The sequence below is a fragment of the Ranitomeya variabilis genome, chromosome 3 (assembly GCF_051348905.1).
Source record: "Ranitomeya variabilis isolate aRanVar5 chromosome 3, aRanVar5.hap1, whole genome shotgun sequence".
Lineage (NCBI taxonomy): Eukaryota > Metazoa > Chordata > Amphibia > Anura > Dendrobatidae > Ranitomeya > Ranitomeya variabilis.
This window is the reverse complement of record NC_135234.1, coordinates 221,097,765-221,124,201: the sequence shown is the minus strand read 5'-3', so window position 1 is coordinate 221,124,201 and position 26,437 is coordinate 221,097,765. Positions and strand designations below refer to the sequence as shown.

The window sequence follows — 26,437 nt, the reverse complement described above, 5'->3', positions numbered from 1 at the left end:
GCTAAGGGGCGTCCAGTAAAAGTTGAAAGTGATGATGTGTGGTGCAGGGTACGATGAATAACGAGGACACAGGGTTGCAGTCTTTTTACCTCTTTACTGAAGGCTTCAGGATCCTCAATCCAGAGTATGGTTAACAGGGCTGTCTGAGACCGGCCGGTCCGATGGCACCTCCAGAGCTCCCTTTGCAGGTGGAAATCTGTGCCTTCCTTCTAGCGCTTGTGTGTTGTAGTCCTTCCCTGCTGAGCACCACGGGATAGTCCTCACAACTGTTGTGTCTGTTTCTGATGTTTCCTCACAACTGATTCTGATGTTCTTCTCCGTCCCCCAGATGATATGGCTAGGACGCACCCGTATGACGGGTAGGCCTGGAGTTCTTCCGGGACTCTAGAGTCGCCCCTCTCCCACTGTTGCCCCCTATGTCTGCTTAGGTGATTTAGGTGAGACAGCCCGCCTATAACTGACTGTCCTGCCGTTGGTTTGAAGTAAGGCTTGAAGCCAGTACTTCCTCGCGTTTCCGGCCACCGGCTACACGCCTCAGTAGGATGTTGCCTCGATCTTACAGCATGACTCCTACTGGTGTTTTCTCCTTGTTGCTTTGATCTCATTTCTCACTCTTCACAATAAACCTCGCTTCTTGTCCTTTCTTGGGGTACCGCTGCGATGAAGTGCAGGCGCGGTCCCGTAACGTTCTTTCTGTTCGCTAGGCCTCTGTCAGGATCCCACCCCTGACAGGGACCCCCTTGAATCTTCCCCTCTGCCACAGGATGTTGCCTGGTTCCAACCCAGTCAGCTTTCTGTCTAACTTTCTATCTAACCCCCAGTTTTACCAGACTGTGAGGAGTGGCCTGATACATAGTGCCCTTTGCTCCCCCTGGAGGCCAGACTATGAAGTGTATTGGTGTCTGTGATACCTGGTCAGGTGAACTCCTTCAGTGCCATCAGACGTACCATCACTCCCCTTAGCGGCGGAGCGATGTTACTGCAACGACCAGGTCTCTGGGGCGCTGCATTTGCAATCATTTTCAAGAAGAAACTGAGTATTATCTGACAGAATTGCAGAGGTGTGAATACTTTTGGCCATGACTGTAGATGAAAGCAGCGGTTTCAGTCTGTATTTTCGTGGCGACTCGATGGTGTCGATGTGGCCTCAGTCATGGAGTGATTCGGGTTTGGTGTGAAACCGCACTTTGCTTCAGTTGTTCCCCAGGGTGGTAGCGCTGGCTCGGTGGGGGGAGATGGTTCAAAACAGAAAAATCTGTTTTCTTTGTGAAAATGCAGGTGCAGTGGTGGCGATAAATACTCTATCGTCGGCATCACCGGCAGTCGTGAAAGTACTGCAGCACTTGGTGTTTGTAGGTTTGAAATTTAATTTATGGATTGTAGCGGAAGTTGGTTTCGGCTCTTTTAACTCTGTTGCTGATTCTCTTTTTTGTTCACAGTGGGAGCGTCGCTCGGAGTCGGACTCGCAGGGCACGGAGTGTCCAGCGGAATTATGGAACCTGCCTTGCGGGCCGTGAGGCATCTTTTTTCTAGGTCATTGGCAGACAGGTCTTGGAGGCAGTACAGCCAAGCATGGAATATTTGGGAGGCTTGGAGGGCATCAATCAGCACTGAGATTGAGGACAAGAGTAAATTGTTGTTGTTGTTGTTGGGTCATGGCTGGGAGTCAGGCTGGTCAGTGTCCAAACTGGGTAAGTTTGTGGTGGGGTTATCATTTGGCTTTAAAGTCAGAGAAGTGACGGATGAAACCAAATCATTTTTGGTGCGGCAAGTGGTAAGAGGTATGCAGAGAGGGAGGAAGTCAGTTGACGGCAGGCGGCCTGTTTCATATGAAGGGTTGCTGGTAACTGGAAGAAAATTATCGGTCATATGCTCTTCTGCATGGGAAATTGATTTGCTTAGTGCCGCGTTTTCTTTGGCGTTTTTTGGCGCGTTCCGCCTAGGGGAACTTATTAGCCCATCCAGATTTATGAGTGGGGGCTTGCTGAGGGAAGATGTGGACATCTATGATGATAGGGTGGTGGTGTTCCTTCGCTCCTCAAAAAACAGACGTGAATGGGAGAGGTTGTAAAGTTGTACTGTTTGAGGTTCGGGGTTCTCCCTTGTGTCCGGTGTTTTGTTTGAGGAATTTTATGCAACACGGGGCGTCCTTAAAGGAACCGTTGTTGGTTCATGCTGACGGCTCCTTTTTGTCCCAGTTCCAATTTATAGCTGTTTTTAGACGTTGTTTGGAGAAAGGGGGTTTACCAGCCACGGAATATAATGGTCATTCGTTCAGGATTGGGGCAGCAATGGAAGATGCTAAATTGGGTTTGCATGAGGATGTGATAAAGAAAATTGGTCGCTGGGAATCCGAGAGATTTCGGTCTTATATTCGGCCAAACCTGATCTGAGATGTTTGTCTCCCCTCCTTTTTCTGTTGCAGATCATCATCATCGGTTAATTTGGATTATGGGACACTCATTTGTCTTCTGGGCAGCATTGAGGGCTGCGGTGCGCCCGTCGGGGCGTCAATTGGGCTTTCCTCAGGAATCGGCAACCCTACGGTGGATTGGTAAAAGTGGGATGGTTTGGGGTCAGTTTTTGTCTGAATTTCATCGTTTCGTCCGGTTGGACCGTGTTCCTGATATAGTTGTAATACATTTAGGAGGGAATGATCTGGGTAAGAGGCCTTGCAGAGAGTTGATAAAAGACATTAAGTTTGACATGCTAAAGCTGTGGGCGATGTTTCTAAAAGTGGTGGTAGTTTGGTCCGATATTATCCCGAGGAAGGTATGGCGAGGAGCAAGATCAGTGGCGGGGGTTAATAAAGCGAGGATTACGTTGAATAAAGCAGTCTCTCATTTTATGGGAAGGAATGGCGCGGTGGTAGTTAGGCACGTGGATTTGGAATCCGGTGAAGGAAGTTATTGGAGAGCAGATGGCATCCATTTAAACGCAGTGGGCACGGATATGTGGTGCTTGGCCATACAGGAAGGTATCGAGACAGCTTTGAAAGTGTGGGGGGACATGACTGTTTAAGTGGTCAGAACATTCATGTTGGTGGCGTGGGGGGGAAGGTCCTCGAAGTTGGTGGAAATGGAAATGGTGGATTGGTAGGGGGGATCTCACGAGGTCCTGGACTCCCCTAAGGAATTTTGGTTGGACGGGGTCTGTTCAATCCTATGGAAGGGTTAATCAAGGGACCCGTCAATTGTTTAGTGGTTCGGACAGGTTGTTTATCATCTGCCCCTGAGCTGGTGCATAGCGGCTGGGGGTAAGACTTGACCTGGGGCCACGGTGGGCTGTGGATACTTAAGATTAGGTTTTGGGGCTTCGAGGACCACACTGACCACACCCCCTCTTTTGGACTTTATTGTTAAATCGTTTTATTAAATGTTAATAAAAGGCTGCTGTGGCCATTTAATCCAGTTTCAGTATAAAGTTTTTATTTGGCAATGGTCACCGCATCAGGTATTTGGGCAAGAGTTCGGTGAAAGAGGTGGGTATGGTGGATGGATGGTGAGTAGGTTAACCAACATCTAAGCTACTTTTGACTCACGGATACCCTAATGTCATGTTTTTTCCCTACAACTTGGCTATCTTATGGAAAAGAATCTAGTGGCTAAGATTCTTCTTAATTATTCTTCAGGCTTACCCCCGGACTATGGCATTTGATGTAGCTTTCTGGTTTCGTATTTAATAGTCTCTGCCAGAATTACACTCATCCAAGATTGTTACCTAAACATCACCTATCCTGGACAGGTTTTCCACAAGGTCAGGCACCTTTCTATATTAACCTCTATGTAACAAAGGTAAGTGAGAACCTCAATAGGCACCACAATTGGTGGCCATAATAGCTGTTAGTGTTGATCTTAGCCCTGGAAACAAGACTAATCAAAGTGAAATACAGAGGTCTGTAAAGGGAATCCTTACCTCAACAATAGGAAGATGACTTCCAATATTTATTATGGAGAAAGAGACATCTTGATAATTGTCTTTAAATTTTCTAGGTATACAGAAAAGTCAGCTTCTCCACTCACTGGAGCCTGTTCAAGGAAGGTTTAAAAACTTTCGGGCTTACAGGATTTCTATAAAGTGTTATTTTTCTGCACTCTTGGGATGAGGGAATCTCTTTTTCGGCTTATCAGTTTTTGCTCATTTTTTTTCTTGGAAGATACAGAACACATCCAGCTGCAAGTGAGTCTTAAATTGGGGCAGAAGGTTACAATGTAATGGAATGCAAAAATAACCCTTTACATCCCTTGTTGCTTTATTGTCACCACTACAGTGCTCCCAAAAAGGTCTTTCTTTACTTGGCTGCAACAATAAAGTGCCTTTCTGCATATGTTACCACTGCAGCCAGTCACTGACTTTACCAGTCTTGTGCCACATACACCAGAAAGTCCAGTGATTGTCTTCACAGGCTATATTTTTAGATAGTCGCGTTGATTCTGCAACCAAGCACAAAAAAAAACATTTTGGGACACAAGGTGGCAGCAATAAATTCTCAAGGGATATATCAAATGAGTTTAGATTAATTTTGTTATTTTACCACATTGCCTGCATTAAGCAAAAAGTGTTATCTGCACGAGCCATACTAGCTACGATATAGTTGCTAAATGTTAGTGGACTGTGTTTAAGCAGCATTAGTGTTGAGCGAGCGAGCTCAGATATAACATCCGAGCATGCTCGGGTGTTATGAGAGTATCGAAGGGCTCAAGTAATATGTGCGAGTCCCCATGGTTGCATGACTAGCGTGCAACACATGTGGGCATTGCCTGTTTGTTATGCAATGCCCGCATGTATTGTGGTTGTCTAAAAGCCATGAATCATGCAGCTGTGGGGACTCAAACATAATGCTCCATAACACCCAAGCATGCTCGAATAACCCTATGTCCGGCGTCACACTTATCGTATAAAAAATCGGTCCGATTCACTAGGCCGAGAGTCACACGAGTGTTCTCCATATGGTCATCCATGTGTAATCCGTTTGTCATGCGATGATGCAATTTCCTTGCACCTATGTATCCGTATGACATCCATATGGCATCCGTAAGCCAGAGAGGCTTACCTTAAAGACAACTGAGTGTGTAATTTTCCACTGGGTTTTGTCCCAACGTTTTAGGGAGCCTTACGTAGTGATTGTGGATCCAAGGAGGCGGAAAAGAATGTGGGTCCATCCGCTTCTGAGGTGACGGCTGACTAAAGGGCATTTCCACCGTCTGTATGCTTCACTATGCAGCCATACTGACAAGTTCGACCAGTATTGTCGGATGACTGTGCCAAAATTTGACCTTCTTCTTGAGACTGTGCACCCTGGGATCACATTCAAGGACACCAAGATGCGCAAGTGTATTTCTGCAGAGGCGCGCCTTTTACTTACATTACGGTATGTATTCATCCTCTATGTTGCTTATGTTTTTTCTGCATTTTACCTAAATACACTGTTCCCTTCCTTTTGTTTTAATGGTTTGTATCTTTGGTTCAAATTTAATTTGTTTAGTACATTTTGCTGTTCACATTCCCTGTTGTTTGTAATTTAGATCTGCTCCGTAGCCATTTAACACTGTTGACACTTGCTGAGCCAGGGCTTAGTTTGCACTGTCCATAACTTTTATGATGTCCTAAACTGTTAACATGATGCATAGATATGTCCTTTAATCTTTTTTTTTAACAGATTCCTATCCACCGGGCTCTCCTATGCGGCTCTACATGTTGAGTTCTTAATTGGGAAGTCCACCATCTCAGGCATTGTCCGTTCTACTTCCTCTGAAATATGGTCCCAACTGCATCAATCATTAATGACTGAGCCCAAAAAAGAAGACTGGATGCGGATAGCCCCTGGTTTTGAGGAAATGGGCCAGTTTCCAAACTGCATTGGAGCCCTGGATGGGAAGCACATTTGTGTTCGTAAGCTGCCAAACTCAGGGTCCCAATATTACAATTATAAACAATTTTTTTCTGTAGTGTTGTTGGCCCTGGTTGACAGCACATACAGGTTTACTGTATAATTGTAGATATTGGGGACTATGGAAGAACTGGAGACTCCAGAGTCTTTAATTCTTACATAATGGGTCGGCGGCTGCACAGTAATGACTTGGACCTCCCACCCCCAAGTCAGCTACCAGGGTTTACCATGGAAGCGGTGCCTCTTGTTATGGTTGCTGATGAGGCCTTTCAATTGAACCGTAACATCATGAGGACCTATCCACGTACAGCTCTGGACCACCGGCGCAGAGTGTTTCATTTCTGCCTATCCCACACACGACTATTGGTGGAGTGTGCGTATGGCATTCTCAGTGCCAATTGGCAGGTCCTGCAGTCAGCCATTCAACTTAGTGAAGGAAGTGTGAATGTGGTTATTAAAGCATGTGTGATACTTCACAACTTCATCAGAATCCATGACTGTACAGCAAATGATGGCGATGATGGTGCGGATGGAAATAATGGCATGGCTACTACACATGTACATCATCCACTTCGTCAGCCCTCTGCACTTAAAGTGCGTGATGTGTTTACTACCGTATTTTCTGGCGTATAAGATGACTGGGAGTATAAGACGACCCCCAACTTTTCCATTTAAAATATAGAGTTTGGGATATACTCCCGTATAAGTCGGGGGTCATCTCATATGTCGGGTGTCGTCTTATTCAGCGTGTGTGGAGCTCTGAGGTCGCCGCATATGGTGCAGGGAGTGGCCCCGGATGGTTCCCAGGGTCTGGAGGAGAGGAGACTCTCCTTCAGGCCCTGGTATCCATATTCATGTAAAAAAAAAGAATAGAAATAAAAAATAGGGATATACTTACCTTCCGATGGCCCACGGAGTTCTCCCGGCTCTCAGCGGTGCACTCGGCAGCTTTCGTTCCCAGGGATGCATTGCAAGAAGGACCTTTGTGAAGTCATGATCACGGTCAGGATGAGATCTGAATCTGAGCATGCGCCACCCCCAGCAGCCAATTTCCCGAAGGCCACCGCATCGCAGCAATGGAGCTGCCGGGGCCTCCGGGCTTTGAGGAAATGCCGGCGGAGCCCCGACGCTGCACAAATAGCCGCCACCCCCCAGTACAGAGCCCCCACGCTGCACAAAGAGGAGCAGCCGCCGCCCCAGCATAGAGACCCGCAGAGAGCATTGCTGCCACAATTAGGTAATAGGGGGATACTCTGCTTACACTTTCCCTGTGAGATGCCCCCTCTCTTCATCATCATGACCACTTCCCCCCATCATATGCACATTGGTCCGCACCCACCTTATAAGACGACACCCGGCATATAAGACGACCCTTGACTTTTAAGAAGAGTTTCAGGGGTTAAAAGGTTGTCTTATACGCCAGAAAATATGGTAAGATAGGGCCGTAAGGCCATTTGGAAAATGTGCGGTCAGGCATGCACTTATGGACATAAATCCATAACGAGTGCCAGAAAATGTAATCGGTCATAATATATGTATTTTCTTTTTTGTGTGCCTTCAGCACCACTCCTGGCCCACTGCTGGAGCTCACGGTGGTACTGGTCACGGCAGGTGCGCCAACGTCTAGTTACATCAGACACTGCAAAGTAACACCATAAATGATTTAAATTTTGATCACAGTGTTTGTATTGCCAAATGTAGGTTACAGTGTAATGTGGCATGCTACTTGGCAATTGTAAAGTGCGAAATATGCAGGATATTACCAACAACATCACATATGATGATGTTATGGTCATTTGTTGATTTATTTGTCTGTTTTTTTTATGTTTTTATGATTGTACTTACTAATTTCCTGCAGCATCTCACGAGGTCTTTCCCCATAATTGGTGAACATGTGGCTGCATATTAGCTTCCATGCTGCATCCTTTCGTGTGCGGTCCGAATAATGTGCGTCACATTGGTCCCAAAGTTCTGGCCTCTCCTGCAACAAAACATTTCCACGTTAATGTGTCTGGCCGTGTGGCTGAACTCCGTGAAGGCGTGTTCCAGGCTTTTTGTAGAGGTTGCCAGGAAAATTTGCATGCCAAAGCTTCCTGATAATGGATGAGGCAATTTCCTGCCTCTGATGGTCCTGCCACTTCTCGCACCCAAAGATTTTCATTGGCGAGACTCCGCCGATATACGCGTAAAATCGCAGCATGCTGCGATTTCACTCGCACGTAGAATACGCCAGAGGAAAAAAAAGGGGATGTGACCTTCCCAATAGATTAACACTGGTCCGAGGGCTATGCAATATTTTCTCGCATAGCACTCGTCCGTATTCTACGCTAGTGTGACTCCGGCCTATAACTGAGGGCGCTCACTTAACACTAAGCAGCATCTATTTATTTTGTTTTTGCTCAAAGAGGACCTTTCACTGGATTTTTTTATTTCAAGGGAACCTGTCAGCAGGGTTGTGCAAAGTAACTAACACAGTGTCAGGTTGGCGCCGTTATACTGAATAAAATGATACCTTGGCTGATGAAATCCATCTTGTGGCTGATTATTAATCTTTATCTTTAGTTTTGTGTTAATGAGATTCTCGTGCCCTAAGGCGGGGTTCATGTATATGGTGCTCTGATTAGATATTCATAAACTGCTGACAGGTCACTGATCCCTCAGTAACCCGCCCCCTAGTTTGCATAATGAATACCATAACATACTGAATAGAGTTGAGCGACTTTTACTTTTTTCGGATCGAGTCGGGTTTCGCGAAACCCGACTTTGTCAAAAGTCGGGTCTGGTGAAATCGGCCGATTATTGCGAAAAGTCGGGGGCCGACTGAAACACGAAACCCAATGCAAGTCAATGGGGAATCAAAGTCGGCAGTGAGTGGAGGACAGGAAAACACCTACAGTGCCCATTTTAATGCCAAAAACATAAATTCTTATTACTGAAGCTTGTCAATCTTAATTTACTTTATAATAATAGTTAGGCATTGAAAACTGGGCGTCATTTGGCTAAAGTTGTGGGGGGGTAGAGCTGGCTCAAGATTTTCGTGGGCCCAGGAAACGCGGAATATGTCACGGCGGTGGAGCAGGGAGAGGTAAGTATTTCAACTTTGCAAGTGCTGTGATCCTGAGCAAGCAGGGGGGCCCACTCGTTGGCATTGGCCATGGCACAGTGCCCCTTATAGTACGGCGGTGTTTGACAGCGGGTGGCGCCTCCCACCGGCAGAGACACTTTTGCATACTATGAGGGGCCCTGTCCCAGTGACGTCGCCAACGAGTATGCTCCCCCCACCTGATGAAGGAACCTGCACTTTCATCTGCACCTTCCTCTTTGTCCCCGTGTAAGGTGGTATAGTATGCGGAAAGGGGAACCTGACTTTCAGCAGGGTCAGATTCTGGCTGTGTAGAGTGCAAGGGGAATGTAGTGGTCTGGGTCAATGTACCAGCAGACTCATCTAGCAGTGGCTGGGCAATGGGCAGGATGAGGAGGAAACACAGATATAGGCCCAAATAATAAAGTGGGCTAAATGCAGTTCAAATATGGTAACAGGACTAAACAGGCGGCATTGCTTTGCTCAGCAGAGGACAACTGTAATGAGTGGCAGACACAGTTAGTAGGCCCAAATAATAAAGTAGGCTAAATGCAGTTCAAAATTTGTAACAGTACTAAACAGGCAGCATTGCTTTGTTCAGTGGAAGACAACTGTAATGAGTGGCAGACACAGTTACTAGGCCCAAATAATAAAGTAGGCTAAATGCAGTTGAAAATTGGTAACAGGACTAAACAGGCGGCATTGCTTTGTTCAGCGGAGGACAACTGTAATGAGTGGCAGACACAGTTAGTAGGCCCAAATAATAAAGTAGCCTAAATGCAGTTCAAAATTGGTAACAGGACTAAATAGGCGGCATTGCTTTGTTCAGCGGAGGACAAATGTAATGAGTGGCAGACACAGTTAGTAGGCCTAAATAATAAAGTAGGCTAAATGCAGTTCAAAATTGGTAACAGGACTAAACAGGCGGCATTGCTTTGTTCAGCGGAAGACAACTGTAATGAGTGGCAGACACAGTTAGTAGGCCCAAATAATAAAGTAGCCTAAATGCAGTTCAAAATTGGTAACAGGACTAAACAGGCGGCATTGCTTTGTTCAGCGGAGGACAACTGTAATGAGTGGCAGACACAGTTAGTAGGCCCAAATAATAAAGTAGGCTAAATGCAGTTCAAAATTGGTAACAGGACTAAACAGGCGGCATTGCTTTGTTCAGCGGAGGACAACAGTAATGAGTGGCAGACACAGTTAGTAGGCCCAAATAATAAAGTAGGCTAAATGCAGATGAAAATTGGTAACAGGACTAAACAGGCGGCATTGCTTTGTTCAGTGGAGGACAACTGTAATGAGTGGCAGACACAGTTAGTAGGCCCAAATAATAAAGTAGCCTAAATGCAGTTCAAAATTGGTAACAGGACTAAACAGGCGGCATTGCTTTGTTCAGCGGAGGACAAATGTAATAAGTGGCAGACACAGTTAGTAGGCCTAAATAATAAAGTAGGCTAAATGCAGTTCAAAATTGGTAACAGGACTAAACAGGCGGCATTGCTTTGTTCAGCGGAAGACAACTGTAATGAGTGGCAGACACAGTTAGTAGGCCCAAATAATAAAGTAGCCTAAATGCAGTTCAAAATTGGTAACAGGACTAAACAGGCGGCATTGCTTTGTTCAGTGGAGGACAACTGTAATAAGTGGCAGACAGTTAGTAGGCCCAAATAATAAAGTAGGCTAAATGCAGTTCAAAATTGGTAACAGGACTAAACATGCGGCATTGCTTTGTTCAGTGGAGGTCAACTGTAATGAGTGGCAGACACAGTAAGGAGGCCCAAATAATAAAGTAGCCTAAATGCAGTTGAAAATTGGTAACAGGACTAAAAGGCGGCATTGCTTTGTTCAGCGGAGGACAACTGTAATGAGTGGCAGACACAGTTAGTAGGCCCAAATAATAAAGTAGCCTAAATGCAGTTAAAAATTGGTAACAGGGCTAAACAGGCGGCATTGCTTTATTCAGCGGAGGACAACTGTAATGAGTGGCAGACACAGTTAGTAGGCCCAAATAATAAAGTAGCCTAAATGCAGTTAAAAATTGGTAACAGGACTAAACAGGCAGCATTGCTTTGTTCAGCGGAGGACAACTGTAATGAGTGGCAGACACAGTTAGTAGGCCCAAATAATGTAGCCTAAATGCAGTTCAAAATTGGTAACAGGACTAAACAGGCGGCATTGCTTTGTTCAGCGGAGGACAACTGTAATGAGGGGCAGACACAGTTAGTAGGCCCAAATAATAAATTAGCCTAAATGCAGTTCAAAATTGGTAACAGGAATAAACAGGCGGCATTGCTTTGTTCAGCGGAGGACAACTGTAATGAGTGGCAGACACAGTTAGTAGGCCCAAATAATAATGTAGCCTAAATGCAGTTCAAAATTGGTAACAGGACTAAACAGGCGGCATTGCTTTGTTCAGCGGAGGACAACTGTAATGAGGGGCAGACATAGTTAGTAGGCCCAAATAATAAAGTAGCCTAAATGCAGTTCAAAATTGGTAACAGGACTAAACAGGCGGCATTGCTTTGTTCAGTGGAGGACAACTGTAATAAGTGGCAGACAGTTAGTAGGCCCAAATAATAAAGTAGGCTAAATGCAGTTCAAAATTGGTAACAGGACTAAACAGGCGGCATTGCTTTGTTCAGTGGAGGTCAACTGTAATGAGTGGCAGACACAGTAAGGAGGCCCAAATAATAAAGTAGCCTAAATGCAGTTGAAAATTGGTAACAGGACTAAAAGGCGGCATTGCTTTGTTCAGCGGAGGACAACTGTAATGAGTGGCAGACACAGTTAGTAGGCCCAAATAATAAAGTAGCCTAAATGCAGTTAAAAATTGGTAACAGGGCTAAACAGGCGGCATTGCTTTATTCAGCGGAGGACAACTGTAATGAGTGGCAGACAGTTAGTAGGCCCAAATAATAAAGTAGCCTAAATGCAGTTCAAAATTGGTAACAGGACTAAACAGGCAGCATTGCTTTGTTCAGCGGAGGACAACTGTAATGAGTGGCAGACACAGTTAGTAGGCCCAAATAATGTAGCCTAAATGCAGTTCAAAATTGGTAACAGGACTAAACAGGCGGCATTGCTTTGTTCAGCGGAGGACAACTGTAATGAGGGGCAGACACAGTTAGTAGGCCCAAATAATAAAGTAGCCTAAATGCAGTTCAAAATTGGTAACAGGAATAAACAGGCGGCATTGCTTTGTTCAGCAGAGGACAACTGTAATGAGTGGCAGACACAGTTAGTAGGCCCAAATAATAATGTAGCCTAAATGCTGTTCAAAATTGGTAACAGGACTAAACAGGCGGCATTGCTTTGTTCAGCGGAGGACAACTGTAATGGGGGGCAGACATAGTTAGTAGGCCCAAATAATAAAGTAGCCTAAATGCAGTTCAAAATTGGTAACAGGACTAAACAGGCGGCATTGCTTTGTTCAGTGGAGGACAACTGTAATGAGTGGCAGACACAGTTGGTAGGCCCAAATAATAAAGTAGCCTAAATGCAGTTCAAAATTGGTAACAGCACTAAACAGGTGGCATTGCTTTGTTTAGCGGAGGTCAACTGTAATGAGTGGCAGACACAGTTAGTAGGCCCAAATAATAAAGTGGGCTAAATGTCTGCCAAAAAAATTTCCTCTGCTGAGTAGCAGACAGTGGTAGTAGGCACAAAGTATTAACTGGTCTAAATGGAGGCCAGGGCCCCTGTATATTTTAACTATCATCTATCATTTCAACAAATTTGTATTGGCAGTGCCATTGAAGGATTTAACAGCACAGACTACACAGTGGTGGAGCAGAGAGAGGTAAGTATTGCAAGTGGTAGAGCACTGTTCGAGGTGGGGGGGACACTCTCTCGTGGGCGGCGGTACTGGCACAGGGCCTGTATTCCACAGTATATTTTGTGCCCCTTCACTGTGCAGCTCCTTTGTCTTTAATGCTCTCATGCATATTCTCTCTTTTTTACAGGTAGCTCACTGTGCACCCTAATTGCATACCCCTACACTCATTAGTGGAGATTAGTCCACCTCCCGTATCCTTTCACCTAGGATAGTGCTTGTGACGCAATGCTAGACCCACCACAAGGTCACATCCTATGTTCTTCATGTTACCTTCTCAATGTTACCTTTTCATTTTTTTTTTTAGCATAAACCTTAACACGTACACTCTCCAGCACTTTTTTGTACAGGACTCACGATTCACGCTGGTCCAGGCCGGATCCAACCACCCACTCCTGCTACCTTTACTGCATGTCACAGTTTATATTTGTATGCAGACTGTCTCTTTATTTTATACAGCATGGATTGCATACCTTGTCATCTGTTTCTCATGTGTTTTTGTGCAACAGTATTTTCTTTGTTTAAAAGCATTTCTCTTGTTTTTTGTATATACACTGCAGCGTTGACAACTATATCTGATGAAGGTCTCAGTTGTCGAGACCGAAAACGTTTATATGTTGAGCTGGATGCACTAAAATAAAATCTACTTTTGGATCTTCAACAAATGTCTCCTGAGTGCCAAGTATAATTTTAGTTGCTATTTACGGGTTGGATCCCCAACTTGAGCACCTCCCAAGAATCCCTGAGTGCCGTGGTCACCACTTCCCACTGGCACAGGGCCCCTCATATTACGATGGTGTGTCTGACGTTGGTTGTGCACCACCACCGTCAGAGACACTTCATTGTACTGTGAGGGACCCTGTGCCAGTGCCGTCGCCCAAGAGTGGGCACAACCACCTGTCCAGGCAAATGGCACTCGCACGGGTGCTTGCACCAGGTGGTGACCACGGCCCTGTGGGGGGAGTCAGCCCATTTAGGGAGGTATAAAAATGGCATATGGTGGACATTCAGCAGCTGCAAATGGAGGAATTGGAGAAGTCAGTAAGAGGAGGCCAAAAGCAAGACATTTTTCAGGCAAGCTACGTGTCAGCAGGGGAAGGTGGGGCAAAATAATTTGAAATCTGGCTCAACACCTCCAGCCTTAGGTGCTATTGTGCTTTTGCCACTACCACCAGATGCACCACCACGGGCTCTTCCACCAGACTTCCTCATTTTTTGGAAAATCTAACCAAAATAACAACCGTTATATGGTACTGTAAAACAAGGTAGAAGGTGTATATAAACTTGTTGAGAATTTAAATCTCCCTTTTTTTTGGAGACTGAACCAAAACTCAAGCCCAGTGTATAAAACAATGCAATGTAAGTGGCAGCAAGTGGCTGGCTGATATACGACAAACTAACAGGACTGAAATATATCCACTTTGTGAGAATTTGAATCTCCCTTTTTTGGGGGGAGACTGAACCAAAACTCAGGCCCAGTGTATAAAACAACGCAATGTAAGTGGCAGAAAGTGGCTGGCTGATATACAACAAACTAACAGGACTGAAATATATCCACTTTGTGAGAATTTGAATCTCCCTTTTTTGGGGGGGAGACTGAACCAAAACTCAGGCCCAGTGTATAAAACAACGCAATGTAAGTGGCAGAAAGTGGCTGGCTGATATACGACAAACTAACAGGACTAAAATATATCCACTTTGTGAGAATTTGAATCTCCTTTTTTTTGGGAGACTGAAAGAAAACTCAGGCCCAGTGTATAAAACAACGCAATGTAAGTGGCAGAAAGTGGCTGGAAGATATATGAAAAAATACAAGGACTGTAGTACAATTTCAATCTCCCTACAATGATCTCAGGACAAGTATGGCAGCAATAAAAAGGACTGCTGCACACAAAAGTGTGGACAAATAAACAAGATAACTGTGCAGAAAGGAGCAACAGGATTTTTGCTTTTAAAAAAGCAGTTGGTTTGCACAGCAGCGGTGCAAACAGCAATGCAGCTATCAGGGAACCTTATAAGGCAGCCTAATAAGCTACAGAGCTGATGCACAAAAATATAGCCTCCACTGTCCCTGCAAAACAAAGGTGGTGTTGGGCAGTGGAAATCGCTACAGCACAAGCAGTTTGGGGGTTAATCTTCCCTCCCTAACTATATCCCTTCTTCTGATGAAGCTGCAGCAATCTCTCCCTATGCTACGATCGGCAGAAGTAAGATGGCGGTCGGCGTGCACGCCCCTTTATAGCCCCTGTGACGCCGCAGAAAGCAAGCCAATCACTGTCATGCCCTTCTCTAAGATGGTGGGGACCGAGACCTATGTCATCACGCTGCCCACACTCTGCGTCCTCCTTCATTGGCTGAAAAATGGTGCTGAAAGCATCATACGAAACGCGACTTTTGCGCGCTGATCGCCGACCGCATGGCCGATCCCACGCTAGGATCGGGTCGGGTTTCATGAAACCCGACTTTGCCGAAAGTCGGCGATTTTTTAATTTGTCCGATCCGTTTCGCTCAACCCTAATACTGAATAAAAAATGTGCTGCACTGCAGCATAATCGCATGGTTACTTTGCACATATTCCCTTTTGCAGATTTACTTGAGCGAGGTAAAAAAAAATGACATTTTTAAAATGGTGCACGCAAATGTCCTCTACCAAGATGGCGTTGCCCGTGCCTGCGCAGTAGCAGTTCTAGGAGATCGCTGACACCTGCTATTGCGCAGGCATGGGCGACGCCATTTTCAAAATTACTTTTTTTATATCTCGCTCAAGTAAATCTGAGAATAAGTGCAAAGTAACCATGCGATTATGCTGCAGCACAGGTGCCATGACCGGCACCTGCCTGCAGAAGCTTTTTTTTATTCAGTATGCGATGGTATCAGTGGCTCTGACAAAAGTATTCAGGCGAAGCACCTGGCAGTGTTCTGAACAGGAAGTAGGACATGGCATGAAACCTGCCTCATGAAGATATGCTGCCTGTTGAAAAACACCCTTCTTTGAGAAATTCCACAGATGTCACCATCCAACGAGAATAGTTCCTGATGTTTCTATTTAGTTCTACATACAGTGGAGGAAAAAATATTTAGTCAGCCACCAATTGTACAAGTTCTCCCACTTAAAAAGAACAGAGAGAGGCATGTAATTGACATCATAGGTAGACCACAACTATGAGAGTCAAAATGAGACAACAAATCCAGAAAATCACCTTGTCTGATTTGGCAAGATCTATTTTGCGAATTATGGTGGAAAATAAGTATTTGGTCATTAACAAAAGTTCATGTCAATATTTTGTTATATATCCTATGTTGGCAATGACAGAGGTCAAAAGTTTTCTGTCTTCACAAGGTTGGCACACACTGTTGGTGGTATGTTGGCCCATTCCTCCATGCAGATCTCCCCTAGGGCAGTGATGTTTTGGGCCTGTCGCTGGGCAACATGGACTTTCAACTCCCTCCAAAGGTTGTCTATGAGGTTGAGATCTGGAGACTGGCTAGGCCACTCCAGGACCTTCATATGCTTCTTACGAAGCCACTCCTTCATTGCCTTGGCGGTGTGCCTGGGATCATTATCATGCTGAAAAACCCATCCACGTTTCATCTTTAATGCCCTTGCTGATGGAAGGAGGTTTGCACTCAAAATCTTACCATACATGGCCCCATTCATTCTTTCATGCACACAGAACATTCATCCTGGTCCCTTTGCAGAGAAACAGCCCCAAAGCATGATGCCACCCCCATGCCTCACTGTAGGAATGGTGTTCTTTGGATGCAACTCAGCATTCTGTCTCCTCCAAACACGAGTTTTGTTTCTACCAAACAGTTCTACTTTGGTTTCATAAGACCATATGACATTCTCCCAATACTCTTCTGGTTAATCCAAATGCTCTCTAGCAAACTTCAAATGGGCCCGGACATGTACTGGCTTAAGCAGGGGGACATGTCTAGCACTGCAGGATCTGAGTCCCTAGCGGCGTAGTGTGTTACTGATGGTAGCCTTTGTTATGGTGGTCCCATCTCTATGCAGGTCATTTACTAGGTCCCCCCGTGTGGTTCTGGGATTTTTGCTCACTGTTCTTGTGATCATTTTGACCCCACGGGGTGAGATCTTGCGTGGAGCTCCAGATGGAGGGAGATTATCAGTGGTCTTGTATGTCTTCCATTTTCTTATTATTGCTCCCACAGTTGATTTCATCACACCAAGCTGTTGCCTATTGCAGATTCAGTCTTCCCAGCCTGGTGCAGGGCTACAATTTTGTTTCTGGTGTCCTTCGACAGCTCTTTGGTCTTCACCATAGTGGAGCTTGGAGTGTGACTGATTGAGGTTGTGGACAGGTGATTTAATACTGATAACAAGTTCAAACAGGTGCCATTACTACAGGTAATGAGTGGAGGACAGAGGAGCATCTTAAAGAAGTTACAGGTCTGTGAGATCCAGAAATCTTGCATGTTTTTAGGTGACTAAATACTTATTTTCCACCATAATTTGCTAGATAAATCTTGCCAGTTGAGGCAAGGTGATTTTCTGGATTTGCTTTCTCATTTTAACTCTCACAGTTGTGGTCTACCTATGATGTCAATTAGAGGCCTATCTCATCTTTTTAAGTGACAGAACTTGCACACTTGATGGCTGACTAAATCCTTTTTTTCCCCACTGTATATATAAAGATCAACCTTGTCAGTACTATATGTCTTTTTGGTGAATGTATACTAATACAAAGAGACCTATAACAAAAGGAACACACTGTAATAAAAAGAATAATGATTTATAGTTCTGTGCAAAACAGATATGAAAACCTAACGCTTTTCTTTACATAACTTGCCGACATGGCTAGCAAGGAATGTCTTTCTAGTGTTCCTTTTCGAAGCATGCTGTAATGGGTCATGAGAACACACAGAAATGTAAATTTTCATGCTACAGCGAGTTTTCCTTAGTTATATGATTTAAATGTATTACCACTAGAGGGCAATGCTTTCTAAGCCTCTATTCTAAAATGTTTCTTGGGGCTAAATTTGAGTACGGGCCAGTAGACACGCAGAATCCATTTGTTTTCTGTGTAATGCTCGGTAAGGTGCATTAAAATGTACAACTTGTTTTCAATTTATATAACAGGCATCTCAAGAAACCGCGCAGAACAGGGAAGACAGGTTCTGATATACTTAGCTTTCTATCTGCCAACAATTTAAAGTAATGCAAATTTTATCAAGGACAGCCTGCATTTCTTTCTTGCCTTGTGCCTTTCTTTGTCATGTTTTACATGTTGCATCCTTGTTTTTTTAACGCTGCGGAACATGTCAAATATGTGGATGGAAACAACAGTTATTTTGGACTAAACAGACAAAAGATTTAACACATTATTCACAGTAGGTAATTACGGCCTTCATAAAGGCAACAACCTAAATGTTCCCAGATAAATATACATAATTAGCACATGCTATCTTAGAGTGCCTTAGGACAGGGTTGTGATGCTGGAAAATGTTTTTTTTTTTTTGCTTTGCTTTACTGGTTAAGTCACTATTGTTATTATAAGTTACATGTAATGTTAATCCTGCCTTATGGCGAGATTTTTTAGTTATGTGACTGATCACCATCGAGTTAATTGCTGCCAGACCAAATTGTACCTATCATTTCCCCAATAATTTCCCAAAGGGTTTCATTTTTTTCTTTAATTGTAATTTTTATTGAGATTTTTCAGAAAATAAAGGGACACTGTCACCCCCTCCAGCCGTTATAAACTAAAAGAGCCACCTTGTGCAGCAGTAAAGCTGCATTCTACCAAGGTGGCTCTTTTAGTTTTTGTTGCTGTTATTCCCAAAATAAAGCGTTTTATAACTTCTCCAAAATACCTTTCTTTAGACCTGGAGGCAGGTCTGAACCCCGCTCTTTGAAGCGCCAAACTGCCGTCAGTCATATCTTCTGGGGCGCTGGTCGCCGCCCCCTCAGTGCTGTTTTCCTCGGAAATCCGGCGCCTGCGCTGTGCATAATGCATAACACACTGCGGGGCGGGGATTCAGTAGCTGGGTGGCCGCACTGCCCGCACAGGCGCAGTCTGCAACCCAGCAGGTGAGGTCAGACGGCCAATGCTCAATGCGCCTGCCCCAGGCAGAAGAGCACAGCGCAGGCGCCGGATTTCCAAGGAAAACAGTGCTGAAGGGGCGGCGACCAGCGCCCCAGAAGATATGACTGACGGCAGTTTGGCGCTTCAAAGAGCGGGGTTCAGACCTGCCTCCAGGTCTAAAGAAAGGTATTTTGGAGAAGTTATAAAACGCTTTATTTTGGGAATAACAGCAACAAAAACTAAAAGAGTCACCTTGGTAGAATGCAGCTTTACTGCTGCACAAGGTGGCTCTTTTAGTTTATAACAGCTGGAGGGGGTGACACTGTCCCTTTAATAATGGCAAGCATTGAACAGAGAAATACAATAGAGAAAAACAAATGTCATCAACAAGAGCTTGTGATAAAACATGGATGAATCAATGGCAGCAAGAGACAGTTGAAGCTTTACGTATTAAGTAATGATATAAGGCTCAAATGCAAGAATATGTGACCTATGGACAAAACCCACTAGTTACTGGTCCATAGGGTGCAAGGAGCCTTAACTCTAAGACACAAAACACAGGACACAACAAGACAAAAAAGGAAGTGAAAGAGAGAGGTGTATTTAAAGGGAACCTGACAGCGGACACATACTTCCCGATCCGTATGACGCATGTATCGGACATTGGCTGTATGATCTTAGCAAGGTATATTTTACTACGAAATGCTATAGTGTTTCACTGAAGAACATACCTTAAAGAGACTAGTTGGAGAGCGGCCTCTCTGGAGTGACAGGTTTTTCCCTATGGGGAGAGAGCTGTCACTCAAGGGGAGCTAGCAGGAGAAGCCGCCAGGGACCAACCTGTCTGATTAGTCCCCAGCAGCTTTAGTACGAATAATAATAATTTTATTTCCATAGCGCCGACATATTCACAGCACTTTACATTTTAGAGGGGACAATAGACATCACAGCATAACAATAAGCACATACAGTAGATCAAAACAGATACCAAGAGGAATGAGGGCCCTGCTCACAAGCTTACAATCTATGTACATTTTTCTGTGAAATTCTGCAGTGTTTCAGAGTCAAACATACCTGGCTGAAATCATACATCCAGTGTCAGATACATGCTTCCCATAGATTGGGCAGCATATATCTACTTTCCAGTTCTTTTTAGTGGAATATTAAAGAATTGTCCAGTGAAAATACGTTATCACCTAAACCCATGGCACTTTTATACCCATTAGACCGGAATGCCCAACTGCTGATCCATAGTACTAGGGCAAAAAGCCAAATGCAGTGCATGGCAGCCAGGGCCGGGCTGGCCATAGGGCAGTTCTGGCAAATGCCAGAAGGGCCGGTGGCAGCAGTGGGTTGCTCGAGTGTGCCGCTGTCGGCACACTCCCCCCGCTGTCGGCACACTCCCCCCGCTGTTGGCACAGTCCCCGCCCCTCATTCAACTATACCGGCGTCATAGACGCCGGTACAGTTGAATGCAATGATGGAAGAGACAGCGTCCGCTGACGCTCCCTCTCCCATCATTCCCCACTATGCCTGGCGCTGACACTGCGTGTGTGCGATGACGTCATATCATCGCGCACCTGCTGTGTGTTGGGCGGGCAGACTGCAGCTGCTGAGACCGGAGCCAGGAGCAACGCGGGGCACGAGGAGAGGTGAGTAGAGTATTTTTTTTTTTATTATATATATATCAATGAGTGATAATTGGATTGTGGGGCTTTTGGGGTGGGGGGGCTGCATTACATTCTATGGGAACTGGCTGCTTTACATTCTATGGGGGCTGTGCTGCATTACATTCTATGGGGACTGGCTGCTTTACATTCTATGGGGGCTGTGTTGCATTACATTCTATGGGGGCTGGCTGTATTACATTCTATGGGGGCTGTGCTGCATTACATTCTATGGGGGCTGTGCTGCATTACATTCTATGGGGGCTGTGCTGCATTACAGTCTATGGGGGCTGGCTGTATTACATTCTATGGGGGCTGTGCTGCATTACATTCTATGGGGGATGTGCTGCATTACATTCTATGGGGGCTGTGCTGCATTACATTCTATGGGGGCTGTGCTGTATTACATTCTATGGGGGCTGTGCTGTATTACATTCTATGGGGGCTGTGCTGTATTACATTCTATAGGGGCTGGCTGTATTCCATTCTATGGGGGCTGTGCTGTATTACATTCTATAGGGGCTGGCTGTATTACATTCTATGGGGGCTGTGCTGCATTACATTCTATGGGGGCTGTGCTGCATTACATTCTATAGGGGCTGGCTGTATTACATTCTATGGGGGCTGTGCTGTATTACATTCTATGGGGTCTGTGCTGTATTACATTCTATGGGGGCTGTGCTGTATTACATTCTATGGGGGCTGGCTGTATTACATTCTATGGGGGCTGTGCTGTATTACATTCTATAGGGGCTGGCTGTATTACATTCTATGGGGGCTGTGCTGCATTACATTCTATGGGGGCTGTGCTGCATTACATTCTATAGGGGCTGGCTGTATTACATTCTATGGGTGGCTGTGCTGCATTACATTCTATGGGGCTGTGCTGCATTACATTCTATGGGGGCTGGCTGTATTACATTCTATGGGGGCTGTGCTGTATTACATTCTATGGGGGCTGTGCTGCATTACATTCTATGGGGACTGTGCTGTATTACATTCTATGGGGGCTGTGCTATATTACATTCTATGGGGCTGTGCTGCATTACATTCTATGGGGACTGGATACTTTACATTCTATGGGGGCTGTGCTGCATTACATTCTATGGGGGCTGGCTGTATTACATTCTATGGGGACTGTGCTGTATTACATTCTATGGGAACTGTGCTGTATTACATTCTATGGGGCTGTGCTGTATTACATTCTATGGGGGCTGTGCTGCATTACATTCTATGGGGACTGTGCTGTATTACATTCTATGGGGACTGTGCTGTAATGCTGGATACAGCTGTGATTATATGTTATATAGTCATGTTACACTCCCCTCACTTCTTGTAACCTACAAGCATACAAAGATATTATACATTCACCAGGCGACAAGTGGGCCTGTGTAACTTCAAATGCCACGGCTGAATTTTAGTCCCTGCCCTGATGGCAGCCCCATAGGGAATGAATGGAGCGGCAGTTGAGCAAAGGTGCTGCAGCTCCATTCTACAGGGGATAAAAATGCCCTGTTCTGCCATTTGGAATGGGTCACAGTGGTCGGCCACCACCAATCAATAAGTTATCGCTTATCTTGTGTCTAGGTGAAAACATGTTTTCATTGGACACCCTGTATAACTATAGCTGGGTATGAGTTTAATTGTATATGTCAACTAAAATCAATTAAATGCACAAAATAAGCTTTGACCTCTTTAGTTTACTTTTGGCTTATTTCTTTGCCACCAATGGCTGTGCCCGGCAGTGTATTGATGTTATTAAAGGAACGATCACGTTCCTTTATATGGATATGTGACTGCGGATTCTAGCGATGATCCTACTATGGATAACATGCCCGCTAAGGACTATTACTGTCATGTTCTGGGCCTATGAGCACTCTGGTACTAATGGTGTGGCATCCGTGTCCTATTTAAAAGATAAGCATCTTATAGATGTTTTTACCATTTGGCAGCAGTGATAATAGTTGTAGGGTTTGGAAATCATCTGCTAAGAAGCCGTTGTCCATAATATCAATACGTTCAGAATGTATTCCCAATATAAAAAAAAATAAAGACTACCTGACACTGCAGGCCACAGTCAGAGATTCAGTAATGTTCTGGCAGTGAGAGTACATTTAGCAGATGTCACCTCTCTATTATTCTTCCAGTTCTTTTCGATTGATAGTAACACATTCTGGAAAAATGGATCTGATATACAGAATAAAACTAAGTATCTAAAATATAGCTGACCCCAGAGAAGTATGCCTTCTAAGTCTCTAAGGGGTACTCCGCCAGCCTCCGGATTCTTCTCACAGACCTTTCTATCTGACGCTCCTGTCTGGTTGGAGTACATTTAAGTGCTTCTTCCCTGTCAGTGTTTTTAGCATTAAAACAGATGGCAAGTTTCTTTTGGACTAAAGTAGATTTGCTGCAAATAAAAGTCACTGCTGCATAAAAACAATATTTCACATCTCAATATGGTCCCTTAGCAAATAACTAAACTACAACTTGCCCATCCATTTTTAACCCCAGTGTCATAAAACAGTAACGTAATTATGGTAATTTTCTAGAAACAGAATCCCTGTGCTCTGCAAAAATAAAAATGCAGCATCCAAATGGGCACTTGTTCTTCCCAATGGGCTATGTGTCCTGTCCTATGTGCAAACAGTTGTGAAAACGCAGCAACTTTTAGTAACATACGTTGTCGAAGGACTAAACACACTAATCTTCTGTAGTCTGTCAGTTGGTGGACTTTATGGGTCCGAATCTGTGGGTCTCCTATCGGTATTGGGAATATACTGCTTGATAAATACTGTACTACGGTATATCATTTGCATTGTTGGGGTCATAACAGTGCAGGGCAGCAGTGGAAAATATCTGCATTATTATCTCTCATTACAGAGAGGAGAAAAGCTGTCTTGATTCCCCCAGGTTAGACGTGCCTTGGATCTTGCAATCATGCCCAATGGAGTTTTATTAACATCCTCATCCAGTGATTGGCTGCAGTGGCACCATTGGCAAGTACTGCACATGGCTTCCAAGACCAATGTCTGGCTGCAGCAGTGATTTTTGCATGAAAGCCCGTGACTGCCAAGGCCAGTAATTGGCTGCAGTGTTCACATGAATTATGGACCTGACATCATTGCTGCAGAACCAGCATGGAGCAACAAAGCAGCAGTTTTGGATAGTGGCTGATGAATAGGAAGCAATGGTTATTTTTTAATATGAAAATATTGTCCGCAATGAGCCATTTTTTTTAGAATCCCAGACCCAGGCAAAACGTTTATGTCTTTATATACAATTTAGGCATGCTTACTTTTTTTTACAAAGTTTTCTGAACCAAGTAGAGTGAGTAGAACTAAACATGGCTAGATAATTGACATACCGGTACAATGGGAGACAGGACTACAATCTACATTATGTCACTATGTTAAATGTTCTCTAGTAATTGATGCTTATTCTTTGTCAAAATTTCAGTTGCCTCAAATAAAAGATTCCCTAATAATTATCCATCATAATAGCTTTGACTTATCCCCCAGGAGGGACATTTGTCCACCGCGCCCTAACTGACATGACCAGATCTTCTAAATGGTCACTGGGCTGGGTTGCTGCAATAACGACCTCCAGTCAGACCAGTATATCCAGGATTTGACAGCAAGGTGGGGACGATGATGACTGACCCCTCGGGCCAACAGCAACCATGAGAAAAGGAATCCAGCTCTGGTGAAACTATCCAAATAGTAGAACATTCCTCTGCGATTTATCATCAGATATGACTACCACCCAGAAGGTGCACTGGTCATAAAAAGTTATCTACAGACATCAATGTAAGATATATAATACCCTACTAGCAAATCAGTATTTTAAACATTGCACCATAGCTGACTGCATGTATGCATGTACTGTATGTGTGCATGTACTGTATTTATGTACTTAGAAAAGTATGGTACAGCTGTATTATTTATTTTATGCAGCTCACATCCATAACTCATTGCTGTATGACTGCTTCATCATGTATGTTTGAAGATTCACTTACACTAAGTAGATAATGACCACATTTTGCACATATCATTTATTATATTGTACATTTATTTGATTATTTGATTGGAATTCAATCAGCATGCAGTCTATGAAGAATATACACAATGTACTTCCATCATGTCACATTATATTTCATGAGGAATAATATTAGAAAGTCCCTCTTATGTGGGAGCTGCTATCATAGTATTGGTCTGATAACAGATTACAATACCTTAGGGAATTGTTGTTAATTGTTGCAATTCTCCAATACATGATTATAGTTTTCCCAATAGATTTGCAAAGTGCACTTAGCTTCTATCTGCATGCTTTAAGATGAACGTCTCTCTTCCTGAAGCACAGGCTAGGATGAGCACAGGGACCACAGATGTTATATGTAGGTTTGTGCCTGCTTTATTGATGCACGTCTTCTGTAACATGGGGACGATATTTACACAATAATGGTGGCTGTAATTTCTAGCATAATTAATATTTTTTACTGCTAGTATTTTAATGCGTAGTTTAATTAAGCTGTGGCCATGCTAACATAATAGCTGTGATGGCACCTTGTTATAAACTATTTATGCTTCCGATTTTTCGACAAGCATTTGTTTCTAACAATCAGAAGAATTCGGATCACTATTCTTTTTGTGTCCTAAAATTATGGTCCATTTTAATTATGAGAAACTAATCAAATTGGTACATCCACTTAAATGGGTTACATGGGACTTTCTTTTTCCTATGCTGCCAAGGACTTTCTGGCAGGTAGTTTCTAATTACCTGCACTTTCTGCCCTGAAAAGATCTCTTCCAGCTCCTGAACTGTTCCTGCTGACAGTTCATCTGCTTCTTGTGATGTCACATAGACAGAGCAGTTTTTTCTCTTCTGCTATGCTCTGCTGACCGGGCATCACTGTCGATGTCAGGTTGATTAACAGCAAAGCTCTCCGCTGTATGAGGGCAGTTGGCTTTTAGTCGCCATGATGTTAGCAGTAACGCCCCGTTAACAGAGCAGACCTAGAAAAGAAATGACTGCTCTGTTGATGTGAGATATGTGAGATGAAAGGAAACAGGACCATCGCTGCCTGAGCTGGGAAAGATAATAATAATAATAATAATAATTTTTATTTATAGAGCGCCATCATATTCCGCAGCGCTTTACAAATTATAGAGGGGACTTGTACAGACAATAGACATTACAGCATAACAGAATTCACAGTTCAAAACAGATACCAGTAGGAATGAGGGCCCTGCTCGCAAGCTTACAAACTATGAGGAAAAGGGGGGACACGAGAGGTGGATGGTAACAATTGCTTTCGTTATTTGGACCAGCCATAGTGTAAGGCTCGGGTGTTCATGTAAAGCTGCATGGACCAATTAACTGCCTAAGTATGTAGCAGTACAGACACAGAGGGCTATTAATTGCATAAAGTGTATGAGAGGAACCTGATTATGGTTTGTTTGTTTTTTCTTTGAATGGGCCACACAGGGATGGTTAGGTTAATGCATTGATGCGGTAGGCCAGTCTGAACAAATGAGTTTTTAGGGCACGCTTAAAACTGTGGGGATTCGGGAATAATCGTATTAACCTAGGTAATGCATTCCAAAGAATCGGCGCAGCACGTGTAAAGTCTTGGAGACGGGAGTGGGAGGTTCTGATTATTGAGGATGCTAACCTGAGGTCATTAGCGGAGGGGAGGGCACGGGTAGGGTGGTAGACTGAGACCAGAGAGGAGATGTAGGGTGGTGCTGAGCCATGGAGTGCTTTGTGGATGAGGGTAGTAGTTTTGTACTGGATTCTGGAGTGGATGGGTAGCCAGTGTAATGACTGGCACAAGGTAGAGGCATCGGTGTAACGGTTGATGAGGAATATGATCCTGGCTGCAGCATTCAGCACAGATTGGAGCGGGGAGAGTTT

The 26,437-nt window shown here is 44.3% G+C and overlaps 1 long non-coding RNA gene across 1 annotated transcript in view; it reads right to left on the bottom strand.

Moving 5' to 3' along the window:
- The window catches only part of LOC143818092 (uncharacterized), a 52,005-nt gene extending 26,576 nt beyond the window's left edge, over positions 1–25,429 (bottom strand). The window contains exons 1-2 of the long non-coding RNA XR_013224303.1: positions 25,301–25,429; positions 7,736–7,871 (exon numbers count right to left, since the gene is read on the bottom strand). This is a non-coding gene — a long non-coding RNA (uncharacterized LOC143818092). The remainder of the gene's footprint in view (positions 1–7,735; positions 7,872–25,300) is intronic.
- Between the last annotated feature and the right edge of the window lie 1,008 nt (positions 25,430–26,437).